The 19,155-nt window shown below is 52.9% G+C and overlaps 40 non-coding genes across 40 annotated transcripts; 16 read left to right on the top strand and 24 right to left on the bottom strand.

Annotated features, from left to right (window-relative positions):
* Nucleotides 1-1,136: 1,136 nt before the first annotated feature.
* On the bottom strand, nt 1,137-1,247 carry TRNAL-CAA (transfer RNA leucine (anticodon CAA)). The gene is made up of 2 exons: nt 1,210-1,247; nt 1,137-1,182 (listed from the first exon to the last, which is right to left on the bottom strand). It is a non-coding gene; the product is annotated as a tRNA-Leu (tRNA).
* A 257-nt stretch (nt 1,248-1,504) lies between these two features.
* On the top strand, nt 1,505-1,577 carry TRNAR-UCG (transfer RNA arginine (anticodon UCG)). The gene has a single exon. It is a non-coding gene; the product is annotated as a tRNA-Arg (tRNA).
* A 291-nt stretch (nt 1,578-1,868) lies between these two features.
* Nucleotides 1,869-1,979, bottom strand: TRNAL-CAA (transfer RNA leucine (anticodon CAA)). Its single transcript has 2 exons — nt 1,942-1,979; nt 1,869-1,914 (listed from the first exon to the last, which is right to left on the bottom strand). It is a non-coding gene; the product is annotated as a tRNA-Leu (tRNA).
* A 621-nt stretch (nt 1,980-2,600) lies between these two features.
* TRNAL-CAA (transfer RNA leucine (anticodon CAA)) lies at nt 2,601-2,711 on the bottom strand. The gene is made up of 2 exons: nt 2,674-2,711; nt 2,601-2,646 (listed from the first exon to the last, which is right to left on the bottom strand). It is a non-coding gene; the product is annotated as a tRNA-Leu (tRNA).
* A 256-nt stretch (nt 2,712-2,967) lies between these two features.
* TRNAR-UCG (transfer RNA arginine (anticodon UCG)) lies at nt 2,968-3,041 on the top strand. Its single transcript has one exon. It is a non-coding gene; the product is annotated as a tRNA-Arg (tRNA).
* Nucleotides 3,042-3,326: 285 nt separating this feature from the next.
* TRNAL-CAA (transfer RNA leucine (anticodon CAA)) lies at nt 3,327-3,437 on the bottom strand. Its single transcript has 2 exons — nt 3,400-3,437; nt 3,327-3,372 (listed from the first exon to the last, which is right to left on the bottom strand). It is a non-coding gene; the product is annotated as a tRNA-Leu (tRNA).
* Nucleotides 3,438-3,694: 257 nt separating this feature from the next.
* TRNAR-UCG (transfer RNA arginine (anticodon UCG)) lies at nt 3,695-3,798 on the top strand. Its single transcript has 2 exons — nt 3,695-3,731; nt 3,763-3,798. It is a non-coding gene; the product is annotated as a tRNA-Arg (tRNA).
* Nucleotides 3,799-4,089: 291 nt separating this feature from the next.
* Nucleotides 4,090-4,200, bottom strand: TRNAL-CAA (transfer RNA leucine (anticodon CAA)). Its single transcript has 2 exons — nt 4,163-4,200; nt 4,090-4,135 (listed from the first exon to the last, which is right to left on the bottom strand). It is a non-coding gene; the product is annotated as a tRNA-Leu (tRNA).
* Nucleotides 4,201-4,457: 257 nt separating this feature from the next.
* On the top strand, nt 4,458-4,530 carry TRNAR-UCG (transfer RNA arginine (anticodon UCG)). The gene has a single exon. It is a non-coding gene; the product is annotated as a tRNA-Arg (tRNA).
* Nucleotides 4,531-4,821: 291 nt separating this feature from the next.
* TRNAL-CAA (transfer RNA leucine (anticodon CAA)) lies at nt 4,822-4,932 on the bottom strand. Its single transcript has 2 exons — nt 4,895-4,932; nt 4,822-4,867 (listed from the first exon to the last, which is right to left on the bottom strand). It is a non-coding gene; the product is annotated as a tRNA-Leu (tRNA).
* A 621-nt stretch (nt 4,933-5,553) lies between these two features.
* Nucleotides 5,554-5,664, bottom strand: TRNAL-CAA (transfer RNA leucine (anticodon CAA)). The gene is made up of 2 exons: nt 5,627-5,664; nt 5,554-5,599 (listed from the first exon to the last, which is right to left on the bottom strand). It is a non-coding gene; the product is annotated as a tRNA-Leu (tRNA).
* A 652-nt stretch (nt 5,665-6,316) lies between these two features.
* On the bottom strand, nt 6,317-6,427 carry TRNAL-CAA (transfer RNA leucine (anticodon CAA)). Its single transcript has 2 exons — nt 6,390-6,427; nt 6,317-6,362 (listed from the first exon to the last, which is right to left on the bottom strand). It is a non-coding gene; the product is annotated as a tRNA-Leu (tRNA).
* Nucleotides 6,428-7,079: 652 nt separating this feature from the next.
* TRNAL-CAA (transfer RNA leucine (anticodon CAA)) lies at nt 7,080-7,190 on the bottom strand. Its single transcript has 2 exons — nt 7,153-7,190; nt 7,080-7,125 (listed from the first exon to the last, which is right to left on the bottom strand). It is a non-coding gene; the product is annotated as a tRNA-Leu (tRNA).
* A 257-nt stretch (nt 7,191-7,447) lies between these two features.
* Nucleotides 7,448-7,520, top strand: TRNAR-UCG (transfer RNA arginine (anticodon UCG)). The gene has a single exon. It is a non-coding gene; the product is annotated as a tRNA-Arg (tRNA).
* Nucleotides 7,521-7,812: 292 nt separating this feature from the next.
* Nucleotides 7,813-7,923, bottom strand: TRNAL-CAA (transfer RNA leucine (anticodon CAA)). The gene is made up of 2 exons: nt 7,886-7,923; nt 7,813-7,858 (listed from the first exon to the last, which is right to left on the bottom strand). It is a non-coding gene; the product is annotated as a tRNA-Leu (tRNA).
* A 652-nt stretch (nt 7,924-8,575) lies between these two features.
* TRNAL-CAA (transfer RNA leucine (anticodon CAA)) lies at nt 8,576-8,686 on the bottom strand. Its single transcript has 2 exons — nt 8,649-8,686; nt 8,576-8,621 (listed from the first exon to the last, which is right to left on the bottom strand). It is a non-coding gene; the product is annotated as a tRNA-Leu (tRNA).
* A 257-nt stretch (nt 8,687-8,943) lies between these two features.
* TRNAQ-UUG (transfer RNA glutamine (anticodon UUG)) lies at nt 8,944-9,016 on the top strand. The gene has a single exon. It is a non-coding gene; the product is annotated as a tRNA-Gln (tRNA).
* Nucleotides 9,017-9,674: 658 nt separating this feature from the next.
* Nucleotides 9,675-9,748, top strand: TRNAR-UCG (transfer RNA arginine (anticodon UCG)). The gene has a single exon. It is a non-coding gene; the product is annotated as a tRNA-Arg (tRNA).
* A 285-nt stretch (nt 9,749-10,033) lies between these two features.
* On the bottom strand, nt 10,034-10,144 carry TRNAL-CAA (transfer RNA leucine (anticodon CAA)). The gene is made up of 2 exons: nt 10,107-10,144; nt 10,034-10,079 (listed from the first exon to the last, which is right to left on the bottom strand). It is a non-coding gene; the product is annotated as a tRNA-Leu (tRNA).
* A 633-nt stretch (nt 10,145-10,777) lies between these two features.
* On the bottom strand, nt 10,778-10,888 carry TRNAL-CAA (transfer RNA leucine (anticodon CAA)). Its single transcript has 2 exons — nt 10,851-10,888; nt 10,778-10,823 (listed from the first exon to the last, which is right to left on the bottom strand). It is a non-coding gene; the product is annotated as a tRNA-Leu (tRNA).
* Nucleotides 10,889-11,145: 257 nt separating this feature from the next.
* On the top strand, nt 11,146-11,218 carry TRNAR-UCG (transfer RNA arginine (anticodon UCG)). Its single transcript has one exon. It is a non-coding gene; the product is annotated as a tRNA-Arg (tRNA).
* Nucleotides 11,219-11,509: 291 nt separating this feature from the next.
* TRNAL-CAA (transfer RNA leucine (anticodon CAA)) lies at nt 11,510-11,620 on the bottom strand. Its single transcript has 2 exons — nt 11,583-11,620; nt 11,510-11,555 (listed from the first exon to the last, which is right to left on the bottom strand). It is a non-coding gene; the product is annotated as a tRNA-Leu (tRNA).
* Nucleotides 11,621-11,877: 257 nt separating this feature from the next.
* On the top strand, nt 11,878-11,950 carry TRNAR-UCG (transfer RNA arginine (anticodon UCG)). Its single transcript has one exon. It is a non-coding gene; the product is annotated as a tRNA-Arg (tRNA).
* A 291-nt stretch (nt 11,951-12,241) lies between these two features.
* Nucleotides 12,242-12,352, bottom strand: TRNAL-CAA (transfer RNA leucine (anticodon CAA)). The gene is made up of 2 exons: nt 12,315-12,352; nt 12,242-12,287 (listed from the first exon to the last, which is right to left on the bottom strand). It is a non-coding gene; the product is annotated as a tRNA-Leu (tRNA).
* Nucleotides 12,353-12,609: 257 nt separating this feature from the next.
* On the top strand, nt 12,610-12,682 carry TRNAR-UCG (transfer RNA arginine (anticodon UCG)). Its single transcript has one exon. It is a non-coding gene; the product is annotated as a tRNA-Arg (tRNA).
* Nucleotides 12,683-12,973: 291 nt separating this feature from the next.
* TRNAL-CAA (transfer RNA leucine (anticodon CAA)) lies at nt 12,974-13,084 on the bottom strand. Its single transcript has 2 exons — nt 13,047-13,084; nt 12,974-13,019 (listed from the first exon to the last, which is right to left on the bottom strand). It is a non-coding gene; the product is annotated as a tRNA-Leu (tRNA).
* A 257-nt stretch (nt 13,085-13,341) lies between these two features.
* On the top strand, nt 13,342-13,414 carry TRNAR-UCG (transfer RNA arginine (anticodon UCG)). Its single transcript has one exon. It is a non-coding gene; the product is annotated as a tRNA-Arg (tRNA).
* Nucleotides 13,415-13,718: 304 nt separating this feature from the next.
* TRNAL-CAA (transfer RNA leucine (anticodon CAA)) lies at nt 13,719-13,829 on the bottom strand. The gene is made up of 2 exons: nt 13,792-13,829; nt 13,719-13,764 (listed from the first exon to the last, which is right to left on the bottom strand). It is a non-coding gene; the product is annotated as a tRNA-Leu (tRNA).
* Nucleotides 13,830-14,086: 257 nt separating this feature from the next.
* Nucleotides 14,087-14,159, top strand: TRNAR-UCG (transfer RNA arginine (anticodon UCG)). The gene has a single exon. It is a non-coding gene; the product is annotated as a tRNA-Arg (tRNA).
* A 291-nt stretch (nt 14,160-14,450) lies between these two features.
* On the bottom strand, nt 14,451-14,561 carry TRNAL-CAA (transfer RNA leucine (anticodon CAA)). Its single transcript has 2 exons — nt 14,524-14,561; nt 14,451-14,496 (listed from the first exon to the last, which is right to left on the bottom strand). It is a non-coding gene; the product is annotated as a tRNA-Leu (tRNA).
* Nucleotides 14,562-14,818: 257 nt separating this feature from the next.
* Nucleotides 14,819-14,891, top strand: TRNAR-UCG (transfer RNA arginine (anticodon UCG)). Its single transcript has one exon. It is a non-coding gene; the product is annotated as a tRNA-Arg (tRNA).
* A 291-nt stretch (nt 14,892-15,182) lies between these two features.
* TRNAL-CAA (transfer RNA leucine (anticodon CAA)) lies at nt 15,183-15,293 on the bottom strand. Its single transcript has 2 exons — nt 15,256-15,293; nt 15,183-15,228 (listed from the first exon to the last, which is right to left on the bottom strand). It is a non-coding gene; the product is annotated as a tRNA-Leu (tRNA).
* Nucleotides 15,294-15,914: 621 nt separating this feature from the next.
* On the bottom strand, nt 15,915-16,025 carry TRNAL-CAA (transfer RNA leucine (anticodon CAA)). The gene is made up of 2 exons: nt 15,988-16,025; nt 15,915-15,960 (listed from the first exon to the last, which is right to left on the bottom strand). It is a non-coding gene; the product is annotated as a tRNA-Leu (tRNA).
* A 257-nt stretch (nt 16,026-16,282) lies between these two features.
* On the top strand, nt 16,283-16,355 carry TRNAR-UCG (transfer RNA arginine (anticodon UCG)). Its single transcript has one exon. It is a non-coding gene; the product is annotated as a tRNA-Arg (tRNA).
* A 291-nt stretch (nt 16,356-16,646) lies between these two features.
* TRNAL-CAA (transfer RNA leucine (anticodon CAA)) lies at nt 16,647-16,757 on the bottom strand. Its single transcript has 2 exons — nt 16,720-16,757; nt 16,647-16,692 (listed from the first exon to the last, which is right to left on the bottom strand). It is a non-coding gene; the product is annotated as a tRNA-Leu (tRNA).
* A 257-nt stretch (nt 16,758-17,014) lies between these two features.
* On the top strand, nt 17,015-17,087 carry TRNAR-UCG (transfer RNA arginine (anticodon UCG)). Its single transcript has one exon. It is a non-coding gene; the product is annotated as a tRNA-Arg (tRNA).
* A 291-nt stretch (nt 17,088-17,378) lies between these two features.
* Nucleotides 17,379-17,489, bottom strand: TRNAL-CAA (transfer RNA leucine (anticodon CAA)). Its single transcript has 2 exons — nt 17,452-17,489; nt 17,379-17,424 (listed from the first exon to the last, which is right to left on the bottom strand). It is a non-coding gene; the product is annotated as a tRNA-Leu (tRNA).
* A 257-nt stretch (nt 17,490-17,746) lies between these two features.
* On the top strand, nt 17,747-17,819 carry TRNAR-UCG (transfer RNA arginine (anticodon UCG)). Its single transcript has one exon. It is a non-coding gene; the product is annotated as a tRNA-Arg (tRNA).
* A 291-nt stretch (nt 17,820-18,110) lies between these two features.
* Nucleotides 18,111-18,221, bottom strand: TRNAL-CAA (transfer RNA leucine (anticodon CAA)). Its single transcript has 2 exons — nt 18,184-18,221; nt 18,111-18,156 (listed from the first exon to the last, which is right to left on the bottom strand). It is a non-coding gene; the product is annotated as a tRNA-Leu (tRNA).
* A 621-nt stretch (nt 18,222-18,842) lies between these two features.
* Nucleotides 18,843-18,953, bottom strand: TRNAL-CAA (transfer RNA leucine (anticodon CAA)). The gene is made up of 2 exons: nt 18,916-18,953; nt 18,843-18,888 (listed from the first exon to the last, which is right to left on the bottom strand). It is a non-coding gene; the product is annotated as a tRNA-Leu (tRNA).
* Between the last annotated feature and the right edge of the window lie 202 nt (nt 18,954-19,155).

The raw sequence follows: 19,155 nt of genomic DNA, 5'->3' as shown, positions 1-19,155 counted from the left end.
ACTGAATGGACACCTATATACAGTAATAACTCTTTTTCCGAACACTTACAGTAACAAAAAAAAATTTCCCCAGTACTTCCCAGTATTTCCCCAGTTTCTTCAGTACTTGAACATTGTTCGTTTTGCAAACAAAATCAGGGAAGATAACTTTTGTAAGCTGACTGTATTAAGGTGCTTGGACACCAAGGTTACAGGAGTGGGCATTCCCGTCATATCGGGTTTTCCCAACGCTGTGGAATAGCAGCAGGGACAAGTGAATGCTGTGGTCAGCGGCTGCCAGGTAAGCTACTCCAGCTGTAGGGACTAATCTCTACTCCACCAGCTTTCGTGCTTCAGCGCCGGCTGCCCTCCTCACCACTCATCCAGCACCTGACGACCAAAGCATTCACCCATCTTCTCTTCACCAGGGGGAATATCCCCACCAGCCTGCCCGACCTCCAGCACCCGTTACCAGCCCGCCACCTACACGCACAATACCTCGGATAGCCAATGCTGCCAGTGATTTCCACCGACCTGCACGACCTCCCGGCACCCATCAACAGCCCACCACCTACCTATGGGTGCACGAGGTGGGGCAAGATAATTGAGGTAACTGGAGAAGCAGGGATAGGCAGCAGCAGCCAATTGATGTTCTCTCTATAACTTCAGTGCAAATTGTACAGAGTGCTATGAGGGTTTTAAATATGTTTAGCCCATGCAATCTTAAACACACGTTAAAGAGGACACCAAAGATGAAGGCTGTTGCCACAACAAAGCCACCCGGTGATAGCACGGCAGAAACCATCAGGACCGCGTGGCCTTATGGATAATGAGTCTGACTTCGAATCAGAAGATTGAGGGTTTGAAGTCCCTCAGGGTCGTTAGCTTAGCGTGCGCTCCGTCTGCTCTTTTCAAGTTTCCAAAAATCGGCTCTCAGGAGAGTGTACTGCGGAAGGTATAGGTAGATACATGTTAGCGTTTCGAAGGTCATAAGAAAGCCGCTGCCAGAAGGGAAATTTGAACCGGCGGCTTCGTGTGGAGACCAGAACACCCACGGTTTCCTTTTTTCCGGTGCCCAAAAGTCACCTCTCGGCAGAGCCGATGGTGGAAGTTTCGGTGGCGTCACGTTAGCATTTCCAAGGCCAAAAGAAAGCAGCTGTCAGAAGTGGGATTTGAACCCACGCCTCCATTAGGAGACCAGAACACCCAAGCTCAGGGGAAGAGAAGACTCTTGAGTGTGGCGCCTTAGACCACTCGGCCATCCTGACAAAGCACGCCTGCAGCGACGGCCCCTGACCAGCCGGTGGTTATTGTAAGCGTATGCGGAATAGATTGGGCGATTTGTGAGAATTAGCTCGCCTTTTTTTCTCTATAACTTCAGTGCAAGTTGAACAGAGCGCTGTGAGGGCTTTGAATATGTTCAGCCCATGCACTCAGATCTTGAACCCGCGTTAAAGAGGATACCAAAGACGAGGGCTGTTGCCACAACAACGCCACCCGGTGATAGCAGGACCGATACCATCAGGACCGCGTGGCCTAATAGATAAGGCGTCTGACTTCGGATCAGAAGATTGAGGGTTCGAGTCCCTTCGTGGTCGCGGCCGAGCTAGCTCAGCGTGCGTTCCGTGTGCGTTTTTCACGTTTCCAAAAATGGGCTCTCAGGAGAGTGTACAGCGGAAGGTTTAGGGTTTAGGTAGAGATGCATTAGCGTTTCGAAGGTCATAAGAAAGCCGCTGCCAAAAGGGTGATTCGAAGCGGCGGCTTCGTGTGGAGACCAGAACGCCCACAGTTTCCTTTTTTCCGGTGCCCAAAAATCACCTCTCGGCAGAGCCGATGGTGAAAGTTTCGATGGCGTCACGTTAGCATTTCCAAGGCCAAAAGAAAGCAGCTGTCAGAAGTGGGATTTGAACCCACGCCGCCATTTGGAGACCAGAACACCCAAGCTCAGGGGAAGAGAAGACTCTTGAATCTGGCGCCTTAGACCACTCGGCCATCCTGACGAAGCACGCCTGCAGTGGCGGCCCCTGACCAGCCGGTGGTTATTGTAAGCGTATGCGGAATAGATTGGGCAATTTGTGAGAATTAGCTCGCCTTTTTTTCTCTATAACTTCAGTGCAAGTTGAACAGAGCGCTGTGAGGGCTTTGAATATGTTCAGCCCATGCACTCAGATCTTGAACCCGCGTTAAAGAGGACACCAAAGACGAGGGCTGTTGCCACAACAACGCCACCCGGTGATAGCAGGACCGATACCATCAGGACCGCGTGGCGTAATGGATAAGGCGTCTGACTTCAGATCAGAAGATTGAGGGTTCGAGTCCCTTCGTGGTCGCGGCCGAGCTAGCTCAGCGTGCGTTCCGTGTGCTCTTTTCACGTTTCCAAAAATGGGCTCTCAGGAGAGTGTACAGCGGAAGATTTAGGGTTTAGGTAGAGACGCGTTAGCGTTTCGAAGGTCATAAGAAAGCCGCTGCCAAAAGGGTGATTCGAAGCGGCGGCTTCGTGTGGAGACCAGAACGCCCACGGTTTCCTTTTTTCCGGTGCCCAAAATTCACCTCTCGGCAGAGCCGATGGTGGAAGTTTCGGTGGCGTCACGTTAGCATTTCCAAGGCAAAAAGAAAGCAGCTGTCAGAAGTGGGATTTGAACCCACGCCTCCATTTGGAGACCAGAACACCCAAGCTCAGGGGAAGAGAAGACTCTTGAGTCTGGCACCTTAGACCACTCGGCCATCCTGACAAAGCACGCCTGCAGCGGCGGCCCCTGACCAGCCGGTGGTTATTGTAAGCGTATGCGGAATAGATTGGGCGATTTGTGAGAATTAGCTCGCCTTTTTTTCTCTATAACTTCAGTGCAAGTTGAACAGAGCGCTGTGAGGGCTTTGAATATGTTCAGCCCATGCACTCAGATCTTGAACCCGCGTTAAAGAGGACACCAAAGACGAGGGCTGTTGCCACAACAACGCCACCCGGTGATAGCAGGACAGATACCATCAGGACCGCGTGGCCTAATGGATAAGGCGTCTGACTTCGGATCAGAAGATTGAGGGTTCGAGTCCCGTCGCGGCCGAGCTAGCTCAGCGTGCGTTTTGTGTGCTGTTTTCACGTTTCCAAAAATGGGCTCTCAGGAGAGTGTACAGCGGAAGGTTTAGGGTTTAGGTAGAGACGCGTTAGCGTTTCGAAGGTCATAATAAAGCCGCTGCCAAAAGGGTGATTCAAAGCGGCGGCTTCGTGTGGAGACCAGAACGCCCACGGTTTCCTTTTTTCCGGTGCCCAAAAGTCACCTCTCGGCAGAGCCGATGGTGGAAGTTTCGGTGGCGTCACGTTAGCATTTCCAAGGCCAAAAGAAGGCAGCTGTCAGAAGTGGGATTTGAACCCACGCCTCCATTTGGAGACCAGAACACCCAAGCTCAGGGGAAGAGAAGACTCTTGAGTCTGGCGCCTTAGACCACTCGGCCATCCTGACAAAGCACACCTGCAGCGGCGGCCCCTGACCAGCCGGTGGTTATTGTAAGAGTATGCGGAATAGATTGGGCGATTTGTGAGAATTAGCTCGCCTTTTTTTCTCTATAACTTCAGTCCAAGTTGAACAGAGCGCTGTGAGGGCTTTGAATATGTTCAGCCCATGCACTCAGATCTTGAACCCACGTTAAAGAGGACACCAAAGACGAGGGCGGTTGCCACAACAACGCCAGCCGGTGATAGCAGGACAGATACCATCAGGACCGCGTGGCCTAATGGATAAGGCGTCTGACTTCGGATCAGAAGATTGATAAGGCGTCTGACTTCGGATCAGAAGGGTGAGGGTTTGAGTCCCTTCGTGGTCGCGGCTGAGCTAGCTCAGCGTGCGTTCCTTGTGCTCTTTTCACGTTTCCAAAAATGGGCTCTCAGGAGAGTGTACAGCGGAAGGTATAGGGTTTAGGTAGAGACGCGTTAGCGTTTCGAAGGTCATAAGAAAGCCGCTGCCAAAAGGGTGATTCGAAGCGGCTGCTTCGTGTGGAGACCAGAACACCCACGGTTTCCTTTTTTCCGGTGCCCAAAAGTCACCTCTCGGCAGAGCCGATGGTGGAAGTTTCGGTGGCGTCACGTTAGCATTTCCAAGGCCAAAAGAAAGCAGCTGTCAGAAGTGGGATTTGAACCCACGCCTCCATTTGGAGACCAGAACACCCAAGCTCAGGGGAAGAGAAGACTCTTGAGTCTGGCGCCTTAGACCACTCGGCCATCCTGACGATGCACACCTGCAGCGGCGGCCCCTGACCAGCCGGTGGTTATTGTAAGCGTATGTGGAATAGATTGGGCGATTTGTGAGAATTAGCTCGCCTTTTTTTCTCTATAACTTAAGTGCAAGTTGAACAGAGCGCTGTGAGGGCTTTGAATATGTTCAGCCCATGCACTCAGATCTTGAACCCGCGTTAAAGAGGACACCAAAGACGAGGGCTGTTGCCACAACAACGCCAGCCGGTGATAGCAGGACAGATACCATCAGGACCGCGTGGCCTAATGGATAAGGCGTCTGACTTCGGATCAGAAGATTGAGGGTTTGAGTCCCGTTGTGGTCGCGGCCGAGCTAGCTCAGTGTGCGTTCCGTGTGCTCTTTTCACGTTTCCAAAAATGGGCTCTCAGGAGAGTGTACAGCGGAAGGTGTTAGGTTTAGGTAGAGACGCGTTAGCGTTTCGAAGGTCATAAGAAAGCCGCTGCCAAAAGGGTGATTCGAAGCGGCGGCTTCGTGTGGAGACCAGAACGCCCACGGTTTCCTTTTTTCCGGTGCCTAAAAGTCACCTCTCGGCAGAGCCGATGGTGGAAGTTTCGGTGGCGTCACGTTAGCATTTCCAAGGCAAAAAGAAAGCAGCTGTCAGAAGTGGGATTTGAACCCACGCCTCCATTTGGCGACCAGAACACCCAAGCTCAGGGGAAGAGAAGACTCTTGAGTCTGGCGCCTTAGACCACTCGGCCATCCTGACAAAGCACGCCTGCAGCGGCGGCCCCTGACCAGCCGGTGGTTATTGTAAGCGTATGCGGAATAGATTGGGCGATTTGTGAGAATTAGCTCGCCTTTTTTTCTCTATAACTTCAGTGCAAGTTGAACAGAGCGCTGTGAGGGCTTTGAATATGTTCAGCCCATGCACTCAGATCTTGAACCCGCGTTAAAGAGGACACCAAAGACGAGGGCTGTTGCCACAACAACGCCACCCGGTGATAGCAGGACCGATACCATCAGGACCGCGTGGCGTAATGGATAAGGCGTCTGACTTCAGATCAGAAGATTGAGGGTTCGAGTCCCTTCGTGGTCGCGGCCGAGCTAGCTCAGCGTGCGTTCCGTGTGCTCTTTTCACGTTTCCAAAAATGGGCTCTCAGGAGAGTGTACAGCGGAAGGTTTAGGGTTTAGGTAGAGACGCGTTAGCTTTTCGAAGGTCATAAGAAAGCCGCTGCCAAAAGGGTGATTCGAAGCGGCGGCTTCGTGTGGAGACCAGAACGCCCACGGTTTCCTTTTTTCCGGTGCCCAAAAGTCACCTCTCGGCAGAGCCGATGGTGGAAGTTTCGGTGGCGTCACGTTAGCATTTCCAAGGCAAAAAGAAAGCAGCTGTCAGAAGTGGGATTTGAACCCACGCCTCCATTTGGCGACCAGAACACCCAAGCTCAGGGGAAGAGAAGACTCTTGAGTCTGGCGCCTTAGACCACTCGGCCATCCTGACAAAGCACGCCTGCAGCGGCGGCCCCTGACCAGCTGGTGGTTATTGTAAGCGTATGCGGAATAGATTGGGCGATTTGTGAGAATTAGCTCGCCTTTTTTTCTCTATAACTTCAGTGCAAGTTGAACAGAGCGCTGTGAGGGCTTTGAATATGTTCAGCCCATGCACTCAGATCTTGAACCCGCGTTAAAGAGGACACCAAAGACGAGGGCTGTTGCCACAACAACGCCAGCCGGTGATAGCAGGACAGATACCATCAGGACCGCGTGGCCTAATGGATAAGGCGTCTGCCTTCGGATCAGAAGATTGATAAGGCGTCTGACTTCGGATCAGAAGATTGAGGGTTTGAGTCCCTTCGTGGTCGCGGCCGAGCTAGCTCAGCGTGCGTTCCTTGTGCTCTTTTCACGTTTCCAAAAATGGGCTCTCAGGAGAGTGTACAGCGGAAGGTTTAGGGTTTAGGTAGAGAAGCGTTAGCTTTTCGAAGGTCATAAGAAAGCCGCTGCCAAAAGGGTGATTCGAAGCGGCGGCTTCGTGTGGAGACCAGAACGCCCACGGTTTCCTTTTTTCCGGTGCCCAAAAGTCACCTCTCGGCAGAGCCGATGGTGGAAGTTTCGGTGGCGTCACGTTAGCATTTCCAAGGCAAAAAGAAAGCAGCTGTCAGAAGTGGGATTTGAACCCACGCCTCCATTTGGAGACCAGAACACCCAAGCTCAGGGGAAGAGAAGACTCTTGAGTCTAGCGCCTTAGACCACTCGGCCATCCTGACGAAGCATGCCTGCAGCAGCGGCCCCTGACCAGCCGGTGGTTATTGTAAGCGTATGCGGAATAGATTGGGCGATTTGTGAGAATTAGCTCGCCTTTTTTTCTCTATAACTTCAGTGCAAGTTGAACAGAGCGCTGTGAGGGCTTTGAATATGTTCAGCCCATGCACTCAGATCTTGAACCCGCGTTAAAGAGGACACCAAAGACGAGGGCTGTTGCCACAACAACGCCAGCCGGTGATAGCAGGACAGATACCATCAGGACCGCGTGGCCTAATGGATAAGGCGTCTGCCTTCGGATCAGAAGATTGATAAGGCGTCTGACTTCGGATCAGAAGATTGAGGGTTTGAGTCCCTTCGTGGTCGCGGCCGAGCTAGCTCAGCGTGCGTTCCTTGTGCTCTTTTCACGTTTCCAAAAATGGGCTCTCAGGAGAGTGTACAGCGGAAGGTTTAGGGTTTAGGTAGAGACGCGTTAGCGTTTCGAAGGTCATAAGAAAGCCGCTGCCAAAAGGGTGATTCGAAGCGGCTGCTTCGTTTGGAGACCAGAACGCCCACGGTTTCCTTTTTTCCGGTGCCCAAAAGTCACCTCTCGGCAGAGCCGATGGTGGAAGTTTCGGTGGCGTCACGTTAGCATTTCCAAGGCCAAAAGAAAGCAGCTGTCAGAAGTGGGATTTGAACCCACGCCTCCATTTGGAGACCAGAACACCCAAGCTCAGGGGAAGAGAAGACTCTTGAGTCTGGCGCCTTAGACCACTCGGCCATCCTGACGAAGCACGCCTGCAGTGGCGACCCCTAAACAGCCGGTGGTTATTGTAAGCGTATGCGGAATAGATTGGGCGATTTGTGAGAATTAGCTCGCCTTTTTTTCTCTATAACTTCAGTGCAAGTTGAACAGAGCGCTGTGAGGGCTTTGAATATGTTCAGCCCATGCACTCAGATCTTGAACCCGCGTTAAAGAGGACACCAAAGACGAGGGCTGTTGCCACAACAACGCCAGCCGGTGATAGCAGGACAGATACTATCAGGACCGCGTGGCCTAATGGATAAGGCGTCTGACTTCGGATCAGAAGCTTGAGGGTTCGAGTCCCTTCGTGGTCGCGGCCGAGCTAGCTCAGCGTGCGTTCCGTGTGCTCTTTTCACGTTTCCAAAAATGGGCTCTCAGGAGAGTGTACAGCGGAAGGTTTAGGGTTTAGGTAGAGACGCGTTAGCGTTTCGAAGGTCATAAGAAAGCCGCTGCCAAAAGGGTGATTCGAAGCTGCGGCTTCGTGTGGAGACCAGAACGCCCACGGTTTCCTTTTTTTCCGGTGCCCAAAAGTCACCTCTCGGCAGAGCCGATGGTGGAAGTTTCGGTGGCGTCACGTTAGCATTTCCAAGGCAAAAAGAAAGCAGCTGTCAGAAGTGGGATTTGAACCCACGCCTCCATTTGGAGACCAGAACTCCCAAGCTCAGGGGAAGAGAAGACTCTTGAGTCTGGCGCCTTAGACCACTCGGCCATCCTGACAAAGCACGCCTGCAGCGGCGGCCCCTGACCAGCCGGTGGTTATTGTAAGCGTATGCGGAATAGATTGGGCGATTTGTGAGAATTATCTCGCCTTTTTTTCTCTATAACTTCAGTGCAAGTTGAACAGAGCGCTGTGAGGGCTTTGAATATGTTCAGCCCATGCACTCAGATCTTGAACCCGCGTTAAAGAGGACACCAAAGACGAGGGCTGTTGCCACAACAACGCCAGCCGGTGATAGCAGGACAGATACCATCAGGACCGCGTGGCCTAATGGATAAGGCGTCTGCCTTCGGATCAGAAGATTGATAAGGCGTCTGACTTCGGATCAGAAGATTGAGGGTTTGAGTCCCTTCGTGGTCGCGGCCGAGCTAGCTCAGCGTGCGTTCCTTGTGCTCTTTTCACGTTTCCAAAAATGGGCTCTCAGGAGAGTGTACAGCGGAAGGTTTAGGGTTTAGGTAGAGACGCGTTAGCGTTTCGAAGGTCATAAGAAAGCCGCTGCCAAAAGGGTGATTCGAAGCGGCTGCTTCGTTTGGAGACCAGAACGCCCACGGTTTCCTTTTTTCTGGTGCCCAAAAGTCACCTCTCGGCAGAGCCGATGGTGGAAGTTTCGGTGGCGTCACTTTAGCATTTCCAAGGCCAAAAGAAAGCAGCTGTCAGAAGTGGGATTTGAACCCACGCCTCCATTTGGAGACCAGAACACCCAAGTTCAGGGGAAGAGAAGACTCTTGAGTCTGGCGCCTTAGACCACTCGGCCATCCTGACGAAACACGCCTGCAGCGGCGGCCCCTGACCAGCCGGTGGTTATTGTAAGCGTATGCGGAATAGATTGGGCGATTTGTGAGAATTAGCTCGCCTTTTTTTCTCTATAACTTCAGTGCAAGTTGAACAGAGCGCTGTGAGGGCTTTGAATATGTTCAGCCCATGCACTCAGATCTTGAACCCGCGTTAAAGAGGACACCAAAGACGAGGGCTGTTGCCACAACAACGCCAGCCGGTGATAGCAGGACAGATACCATCAGGACCACGTGGCCTAATGGATGAGGCGTCTGACTTTGGATCAGAAGATTGAGGGTTCGAGTCCCTTCGTGGTCGTGGCCGAGCTAGCTCAGCGTGCGTTCCGTGTGCTCTTTTCATGTTTCCAAAAATGGGCTCTCAGGAGAGTGTACAGCGGAAGGTTTAGGGTTTAGGTAGAGACGCGTTAGCGTTTCGAAGGTCATAAGAAAGCCGCTGCCAAAAGGGTGATTCGAAGCGGCGGCTTCGTGTGGAGACCAGAACGCCCACGGTTTACTTTTTTCCGGTGCCCAAAAGTCACCTCTCGGCAGAGCAGATAGTGGAAGTTTCGGTGGCGTCACGTTAGCATTTCCAAGGCCAAAAGAAAGCAGCTGTCAGAAGTGGGATTTGAACCCACGCCTCCATTTGGAGACCAAAACACCCAAGCTCAGGGGAAGAGAAGACTCTAGAGTCTGGCGCCTTAGACCACTCGGCCATCCTGACGAAGCACGCCTGCAGCGGCGGCCCCTGACCAGCCGGTGGTTATTGTAAGCGTATGCGGAATAGATTGGGCGATTTGTGAGAATTAGCTCGCCTTTTTTTCTCTATAACTTCAGTGCAAGTTGAACAGAGCGCTGTGAGGGCTTTGAATATGTTCAGCCCATGCACTCAGATCTTGAACCCGCGTTAAAGAGGACACCAAAGACGAGGGCTGTTGCCACAACAACGCCAGCCGGTGATAGCAGGACAGACACCATCAGGACCGCGTGGCCTAATGGATAAGGCGTCTGACTTCGGATCAGAAGATTGAGGGTTCGAGTCCCGTCGCGGCCGAGCTAGCTCAGCGTGCGTTCCGTGTGCTCTTTTCACGTTTCCAAAAATGGGCTCTCAAGAGAGTGTACAGCGGAAGGTTTAGGGTTTAGGTAGAGACGCGTTAGCGTTTCGAAGGTCATAAGAAAGCCGCTGCCAAAAGGGTGATTCGAAGCGGCGGCTTCGTGTGGAGACCAGAACGCCCACGGTTTCCTTTTTTCCGGTGCACAAAAGTCACCTCTCGGCAGAGCCGATAGTGGAAGTTTCGGTGGCGTCACGTTAGCATTTCCAAGGCCAAAAGAAAGCAGCTGTCAGAAGTGGGATTTGAACCCACGCCTCCATTTGGAGACCAGAACTCCCAAGCTCAGGGGAAGAGAAGACTCTTGAGTCTGGCGCCTTAGACCACTCGGCCATCCTGACGAAGCACGCCTGCAGCGGCGGCCCCTGACCAGCCGGTGGTTATTGTAAGCGTATGCGGAATAGATTGGGCGATTTGTGAGAATTAGCTCGCCTTTTTTTCTCTATAACTTCAGTGCAAGTTGAACAGAGCGCTGTGAGGGCTTTGAATATGTTCAGCCCATGCACTCAGATCTTGAACCCGCGTTAAAGAGGAAACAAAGACGAGGGCTGTTGCCACAACAACGCCAGCCGGTGATAGCAGGACAGATACCATCAGCACCGCGTGGCCTAATGGATGAGGCGTCTGACTTTGGATCAGAAGATTGAGGGTTCGAGTCCCTTCGTGGTCGCGGCCGAGCTAGCTCAGCGTGCGTTCCGTGTGCTCTTTTCATGTTTCCAAAAATGGGCTCTCAGGAGAGTGTACAGCGGAAGGTTTAGGGTTTAGGTAGAGACGCGTTAGCGTTTCGAAGGTCATAAGAAAGCCGCTGCCAAAAGGGTGATTCGAAGCGGCGGCTTCGTGTGGAGACTTCGTGTGGAGACCAGAACGCCCACGGTTTCCTTTTCTCCGGTGCCCAAAAGTCACCTCTCGGCAGAGCCGATGGTGGAAGTTTCGGTGGCGTCACGTTAGCATTTCCAAGGCCAAAAGAAAGCAGCTGTCAGAAGTGGGATTTGAACCCACGCCTCCATTTGGAGACCAGAACACCCAAGCTCAGGGGAAGAGAAGACTCTTGAGTCTGGCGCCTTAGACCACTCGGCCATCCTGACGAAGCACGCCTGCAGCGGCGACCCCTGACCAGCCGGTGGTTATTGTAAGCGTATGCGGAATAGATTGGGCGATTTGTGAGAATTAGCTCGCCTTTTTTTCTCTATAACTTCAGTGCAAGTTGAACAGAGCGCTGTGAGGGCTTTGAATACGTTCAGCCCATGCACTCAGATCTTGAACCCGCGTTAAAAAGGACACCAAAGACGAGGGCTGTTGCCACAACAACGCCAGCCGGTGATAGCAGGACAGATACCATCAGGACCGCGTGGCCTAATGGATAAGGCGTCTGACTTCGGATCAGAAGATTGAGGGTTCGAGTCCCTTCGTGGTCGCGGCCGAGCTAGATCAGCGTGCGTTCCGTGTGCTCTTTTCACGTTTCCAAAAATGGGCTCTCAGGAGAGTGTACAGCGGAAGGTTTAGGGTTTAGGTAGAGACGCGTTAGCGTTTCGAAGGTCATAAGAAAGCCGCTGCCAAAAGGGTGATTCGAAGCGGCGGCTTCGTGTGGAGACCAGAACGCCCACGGTTTCCTTTTTTCCGGTGCCCAAAAGTCACCTCTCGGCAGAGCCGATGGTGGAAGTTTCGGTGGCGTCACGTTAGCATTTCCAAGGCCAAAAGAAAGCAGCTGTCAGAAGTGGGATTTGAACCCACGCCTCCATTTGGAGACCAGAACACCCAAGCTCAGGGGAAGAGAAGACTCTTGAGTCTGGCACCTTAGACCACTCGGCCATCCTGACGAAGCACGCCTGCAGCGGCGGCCCCTGACCAGCCGGTGGTTATTGTAAGCGTATGCGGAATAGATTGGGCGATTTGTGAGAATTAGCTCGCCTTTTTTTCTCTATAACTTCAGTGCAAGTTGAACAGAGCGCTGTGAGGGCTTTGAATATGTTCAGCCCATGCACTCAGATCTTGAACCCGCGTTAAAGAGGACACCAAAGACGAGGGCTGTTGCCACAACAACGCCAGCCGGTGATAGCAGGACAGATACCATCAGGACCGCGTGGCCTAATGGATAAGGCGTCTGACTTCGGATCAGAAGATTGAGGGTTCGAGTCCCTTCGTGGTCGCGGCCGAGCTAGCTCAGCGTGCGTTCCGTGTGCTCTTTTCACGTTTCCAAAAATGGGCTCTCAGGAGAGTGTACAGCGGAAGGTTTAGGGTTTAGGTAGAGACGCGTTAGCGTTTCGAAGGTCATAAGAAAGCCGCTGCCAAAAGGGTGATTCGAAGCGGCGGCTTCGTGTGGAGACCAGAACGCCCACGGTTTCCTTTTTTCCGGTGCCCAAAAGTCACCTCTCGGCAGAGCCGATGGTGGAAGTTTCGGTGGCGTCACGTTAGCATTTCCAAGGCCAAAAGAAAGCAGCTGTCAGAAGTGGGATTTGAACCCACGCCTCCATTTGGAGACCAGAACACCCAAGCTCAGGGGAAGAGAAGACTCTTGAGTCTGGCGCCTTAGACCACTCGGCCATCCTGACGAAGCACGCCTGCAGCGGTGGCCCCTGACCAGCCGGTGGTTATTGTAAGCGTATGCGGAATAGATTGGGCGATTTGTGAGAATTAGCTCGCCTTTTTTTCTCTATAACTTCAGTGCAAGTTGAACAGAGCGCTGTGAGGGCTTTGAATATGTTCAGCCCATGCACTCAGATCTTGAACCCGCGTTAAAGAGGACACCAAAGACGAGGGCTGTTGCCACAACAACGCCAGCCGGTGATAGCAGGACAGACACCATCAGGACCGCGTGGCCGAATGGATAAGGCGTCTGACTTCGGATCAGAAGATTGAGGGGTCGAGTCCCTTCGTGGTCGCGGCCGAGCTAGCTCAGCGTGCGTTCCGTGTGCTCTTTTCACGTTTCCAAAAATGGGCTCTCAGGAGAGTGTACAGCGGAAGGTTTAGGGTTTAGGTAGAGACGCGTTAGCGTTTCGAAGGTCATAAGAAAGCCGCTGCCAAAAGGGTGATTCGAAGCGGCGGCTTCGTGTGGAGACCAGAACGCCCACGGTTTACTTTTTTCCGGTGCCCAAAAGTCACCTCTCGGCAGAGCCGATGGTGGAAGTTTCGGTGGCGTCACGTTAGCATTTCCAAGGCCAAAAGAAAGCAGCTGTCAGAAGTGGGATTTGAACCCACGCCTCCATTTGGAGACCAGAACACCCAAGCTCAGGGGAAGAGAAGACTCTTGAGTCTGGCGCCTTAGACCACTCGGCCATCCTGATGAAGCACGCCTGCAGCGGCGGCCCCTGACCAGCCGGTGGTTATTGTAAGCGTATGCGGAATAGATTGGGCGATTTGTGAGAATTAGCTCGCCTTTTTTTCTCTATAACTTCAGTGCAAGTTGAACAGAGCGCTGTGAGGGCTTTGAATACGTTCAGCCCATGCACTCAGATCTTGAACCCGCGTTAAAAAGGACACCAAAGACGAGGGCTGTTGCCACAACAACGCCAGCCGGTGATAGCAGGACAGATACCATCAGGACCGCGTGGCCTAATGGATAAGGCGTCTGACTTCGGATCAGAAGATTGAGGGTTCGAGTCCCTTCGTGGTCGCGGCCGAGCTAGCTCAGCGTGCGTTCCGTGTGCTCTTTTCACGTTTCCAAAAATGGGCTCTCAGGAGAGTGTACATCGGAAGGTTTAGGGTTTAGGTAGAGACGCGTTAGCGTTTCGAAGGTCATAAGAAAGCCGCTGCCAAAAGGGTGATTCGAAGCGGCGGCTTCGTGTGGAGACTTCGTGTGGAGACCAGAACGCCCACGGTTTCCTTTTCTCCGGTGCCCAAAAGTCACCTCTCGGCAGAGCCGATGGTGGAAGTTTCGGTGGCGTCACGTTAGCATTTCCAAGGCCAAAAGAAAGCAGCTGTCAGAAGTGGGATTTGAACCCACGCCTCCATTTGGAGACCAGAACACCCAAGCTCAGGGGAAGAGAAGACTCTTGAGTCTGGCGCCTTAGACCACTCGGCCATCCTGACGAAGCACGCCTGCAGCGGCGACCCCTGACCAGCCGGTGGTTATTGTAAGCGTATGCGGAATAGATTGGGCGATTTGTGAGAATTAGCTCGCCTTTTTTTCTCTATAACTTCAGTGCAAGTTGAACAGAGCGCTGTGAGGGCTTTGAATACGTTCAGCCCATGCACTCAGATCTTGAACCCGCGTTAAAAAGGACACCAAAGACGAGGGCTGTTGCCACAACAACGCCAGCCGGTGATAGCAGTACAGATACCATCAGGACCGCGTGGCCTAATGGATAAGGCGTCTGACTTCGGATCAGAAGATTGAGGGTTCGAGTCCCTTCGTGGTCGCGGCCGAGCTAGCTCAGCGTGCGTTCCGTGGGCTCTTTTCACGTTTCCAAAAATGGGCTCTCAGGAGAGTGTACAGCGGAAGGTTTAGGGTTTAGGTAGAGACGCGTTAGCGTTTCGAAGGTCATAAGAAAGCCGCTGCCAAAAGGGTGATTCGAAGCGGCGGCTTCGTGTGGAGACCAGAACGCCCACGGTTTCCTTTTTTCCGGTGCCCAAAATTCACCTCTCGGCAGAGCCGATGGTGGAAGTTTCGGTGGCGTCACGTTAGCATTTCCAAGGCCAAAAGAAAGCAGCTGTCAGAAGTGGGATTTGAACCCACGCCTCCATTTGGAGACCAGAACACCCAAGCTCAGGGGAAGAGAAGACTCTTGAGTCTGGCGCCTTAGACCACTCGTCCATCCTGACGAAGCACGCCTGCAGCGGCGGCCCCTGACCAGCCGGTGGTTATTGTAAGTGTATGCGGAATAGATTGGGCGATTTGTGAGAATTAGCTCGCCTTTTTTTCTCTATAACTTCAGTGCAAGTTGAACAGAGCGCTGTGAGGGCTTTGAATATGTTCAGCCCATGCACTCAGATCTTAAACCCGCGTTAAAGAGGACACCAAAGACGAGGGCTGTTGCCACAACAACGCCAGCCGGTGATAGCAGGACAGATACCATCAGGACCGCGTGGCCTAATGGATAAGGCGTCTGACTTCGGATCAGAAGATTGAGGGTTCGAGTCCCTTCGTGGTTGCGGCCGAGCTAGCTCAGCGTGCGTTCCGTGTGCTCTTTTCACGTTTCCAAAAATGGGCTCTCAGGAGAGTGTACAGCGGAAGGTTTAGGGTTTAGGTAGAGACGCGTTAGCGTTTCGAAGGTCATAAGAAAGCCGCTGCCAAAAGGGTGATTCGAAGCGGCGGCTTCGTGTGGAGACCAGAACGCCCACGGTTTCCTTTTTTCCGGTGCCCAAAAGTCACCTCTCGGCAGAGCCGATGGTGGAAGTTTCGGTGGCGTCACGTTAGCATTTCCAAGGCCAAAAGAAAGCAGCTGTCAGAAGTGGGATTTGAACCCACGCCTCCATTTGGAGACCAGAACACCCAAGCTCAGGGGAAGAGAAGACTCTTGAGTCTGGCGCCTTAGACCACTCGGCCATCCTGACGAAGCACGCCTGCAGCGGTGGCCCCTGACCAGCCGGTGGTTATTGTAAGCGTATGCGGAATAGATTGGGCGATTTGTGAGAATTAGCTCGCCTTTTTTTCTCTATAACTTCAGTGCAAGTTGAACAGAGCGCTGTGAGGGCTTTGAATATGTTCAGCCCATGCACTCAGATCTTGAACCCGCGTTAAAGAGGACACCAAAGACGAGGGCTGTTGCCACAACAACGCCAGCCGGTGATAGCAGGACAGATACCATCAGGATCGCGTGGCCTAATGGATAAGGCGTCTGACTTCGGATCAGAAGATTGAGGGTTCGAGTTCCTTTGTGGTCGCGGCCGAGCTAGCTCAGCGTGCGTTCCGTGTGCTCTTTTCACGTTTCCAAAAAAGGGCTCTCAGGAGAGTGTACAGCGGAAGGTTTAGGGTTTAGGTAGAGACGCGTTAGCGTTTCGAAGGTCATAAGAAAGCCGCTGCCAAAAGGGTGATTCGAAGCGGCGGCTTCGTGTGGAGACCAGAACGCCCACGGTTTCCTTTTTTCCGGTGCCCAAAACTCACCTCTCGGCAGAGCCGATGGTGGAAGTTTCGGTGGCGTCACGTTAGCATTTCCAAGGCCAAAAGAAAGCAGCTGTCAGAAGTGGGATTTGAACCCACGCCTCCATTTGGAGACCAGAACACCCAAGCTCAGGGGAAGAGAAGACTCTTGAGTCTGGCGCCTTAGACCACTCGGCCATCCTGATGAAGCACGCCTGCAGCGACGGCCCCTGACCAGCCGGTGGTTATTGTAAGCGTATGCGGAATAGATTGGGCGATTTGTGAGAATTAGCTCGCCTTTTTTTCTCTATAACTTCAGTGCAAGTTGAACAGAGCGCTGTGAGGGCTTTGAATATGTTCAGCCCATGCACTCAGATCTTGAACCCGCGTTAAAGAGGACACCAAAGACGAGGGCTGTTGCCACAACAACGCCAGCCGGTGATAGCAGGACAGATACCATCAGGACCGCGTGGCCTAATGGATAAGGCGTCTGACTTCGGATCAGAAGATTGAGGGTTCGAGTCCCTTCGTGGTCGCGGCCGAGCTAGCTCAGCGTGCGTTCCGTGTGCTCTTTTCACGTTTCCAAAAATGGGCTCTCAGGAGAGTGTACAGCGGAAGGTTTAGGGTTTAGGTAGAGACGCGTTAGCGTTTCGAAGGTCATAAGAAAGCCGCTGCCAAAAGGGTGATTCGAAGCGGCGGCTTCGTGTGGAGACCAGAACGCCCACGGTTTCCTTTTTTCCGGTGCCCAAAAGTCACCTCTCGGCAGAGCCGATGGTGGAAGTTTCGGTGGCGTCACGTTAGCATTTCCAAGGCCAAAAGAAAGCAGCTGTCAGAAGTGGGATTTGAACCCACGCCTCCATTTGGAGACCAGAACACCCAAGCTCAGGGGAAGAGAAGACTCTTGAGTCTGGCGCCTTAGACCACTCGGCCATCCTGACGAAGCACGCCTGCAACGGCGGCCCCTGACCAGCCGGTGGTTATTGTAAGCGTATGCGGAATAGATTGGGCGATTTGTGAGAATTAGCTCGCCTTTTTTTCTCTATAACTTCAGTGCAAGTTGAACAGAGCGCTGTGAGGGCTTTGAATATGTTCAGCCCATGCACTCAGATCTTGAACCCGCGTTAAAGAGGACACCAAAGACGAGGGCTGTTGCCACAACAACGCCAGCCGGTGATAGCAGGACAGATACCATTAGGACCGCGTGGCCTAATGGATAAGGCGTCTGACTTCGGATCAGAAGATTGAGGGTTCGAGTCCCTTCGTGGTCGCGGCCGAGCTAGCTCAGCGTGTGTTCCGTGTGCTCTTTTCACGTTTCCAAAAATGGGCTCTCAGGAGAGTGTACAGCGGAAGGTTTAGGGTTTAGGTAGAGACGCGTTAGCGTTTCGAAGGTCATAAGAAAGCCGCTGCCAAAAGGGTGATTCGAAGCGGCGGCTTCGTGTGGAGACCAGAACGCCCACGGTTTCCTTTTTTCCGGTGCCCAAAAGTCACCTCTCGGCAGAGCCGATGGTGGAAGTTTCGGTGGCGTCACGTTAGCATTTCCAAGGCCAAAAGAAAGCAGCTGTCAGAAGTGGGATTTGAACCCACGCCTCCATTTGGAGACCAGAACACCCAAGCTCAGGGGAAGAGAAGACTCTTGAGTCTGGCGCCTTAGACCACTCGGCCATCCTGATGAAGCACGCCTGCAGCGACGGCCCCTGACCAGCCGGTGGTTATTGTAAGCGTATGCGGAATAGATTGGGCGATTTGTGAGAATTAGCTCGCCTTTTTTTCTCTATAACTTCAGTGCAAGTTGAACAGAGCGCTGTGAGGGCTTTGAATATGTTCAGCCCATGCAGTCAGATCTTGAACCCGCGTTAAAGAGGACACCAAAGACGAGGGCTGTTGCCACAACAACGCCAGCCGGTGATAGCAGGACAGATACCATCAGGACCGCGTGGCCTAATGGATAAGGCGTCTGACTTCGGATCAGAAGATTGAGGGTTCGAGTCCCTTCGTGGTCGCGGCCGAGCTAGCTCAGCGTGCGTTCCGTGTGCTCTTTTCACGTTTCCAAAAATGGGCTCTCAGGAGAGTGTATAGCGGAAGGTTTAGGGTTTAGGTAGAGACGCGTTAGCGTTTCGAAGGTCATAAGAAAGCCGCTGCCAAAAGGGTGATTCGAAGCGGCGGCTTCGTGTGGAGACCAGAACGCCCACGGTTTCCTTTTTTCCGGTGCCCAAAAGTCACCTCTCGGCAGAGCCGATGGTGGAAGTTTCGGTGGCGTCACGTTAGCATTTCCAAGGCCAAAAGAAAGCAGCTGTCAGAAGTGGGATTTGAACCCACGCCTCCATTTGGAGACCAGAACACCCAAGCTCAGGGGAAGAGAAGACTCTTGAGTCTGGCGCCTTAGACCACTCGGCCATCCTGACGAAGCACGCCTGCAGCGGTGGCCCCTGACCAGCCGGTGGTTATTGTAAGCGTATGCGGAATAGATTGGGCGATTTGTGAGAATTAGCTCGCCTTTTTTTCTCTATAACTTCAGTGCAAGTTGAACAGAGCGCTGTGAGGGCTTTGAATATGTTCAGCCCATGCACTCAGATCTTGAACCCGCGTTAAAGAGGACACCAAAGACGAGGGCTGTTGCCACAACAACGCCAGCCGGTGATAGCAGGACAGATACCATCAGGATCGCGTGGCCTAATGGATAAGTCGTCTGACTTCGGATCAGAAGATTGAGGGTTCGAGTTCCTTTGTGGTCGCGGCCGAGCTAGCTCAGCGTGCGTTCCGTGTGCTCTTTTCACGTTTCCAAAAAAGGGCTCTCAGGAGAGTGTACAGCGGAAGGTTTAGGGTTTAGGTAGAGACGCGTTAGCGTTTCGAAGGTCATAAGAAAGCCGCTGCCAAAAGGGTGATTTGAAGCGGCGGCTTCGTGTGGAGACCAGAACGCCCACGGTTTCCTTTTTTCCGGTGCCCAAAAGCCACCTCTCGGCAGAGCCGATGGTGGAAGTTTCGGTGGCGTCACGTTAGCATTTCCAAGGCCAAAAGAAAGCAGCTGTCAGAAGTGGGATTTGAACCCACGCCTCCATTTGGAGACCAGAACACCCAAGCTCAGGGGAAGAGAAGACTCTTGAGTCTGGCGCCTTAGACCACTCGGCCATCCTGACGAAGCACGCCTGCAACAGCGGCCCCTGACCAGCCGGTGGTTATTGTAAGCGTATGCGGAATAGATTGGGCGATTTGTGAGAATTAGCTCGCCTTTTTTTCTCTATAACTTCAGTGCAAGTTGAACAGAGCGCTGTGAGGGCTTTGAATATGTTCAGCCCATGCACTCAGATCTTGAACCCGCGTTAAAGAGGACACCAAAGA

The sequence above is a fragment of the Dendropsophus ebraccatus genome, chromosome 10 (genome assembly GCF_027789765.1).
Source record: "Dendropsophus ebraccatus isolate aDenEbr1 chromosome 10, aDenEbr1.pat, whole genome shotgun sequence".
NCBI classification, from domain to species: Eukaryota; Metazoa; Chordata; class Amphibia; order Anura; family Hylidae; genus Dendropsophus; species Dendropsophus ebraccatus.
Note: the sequence above shows the minus strand (reverse complement) of the source record. Positions and strands in the feature narration are given on the sequence as shown.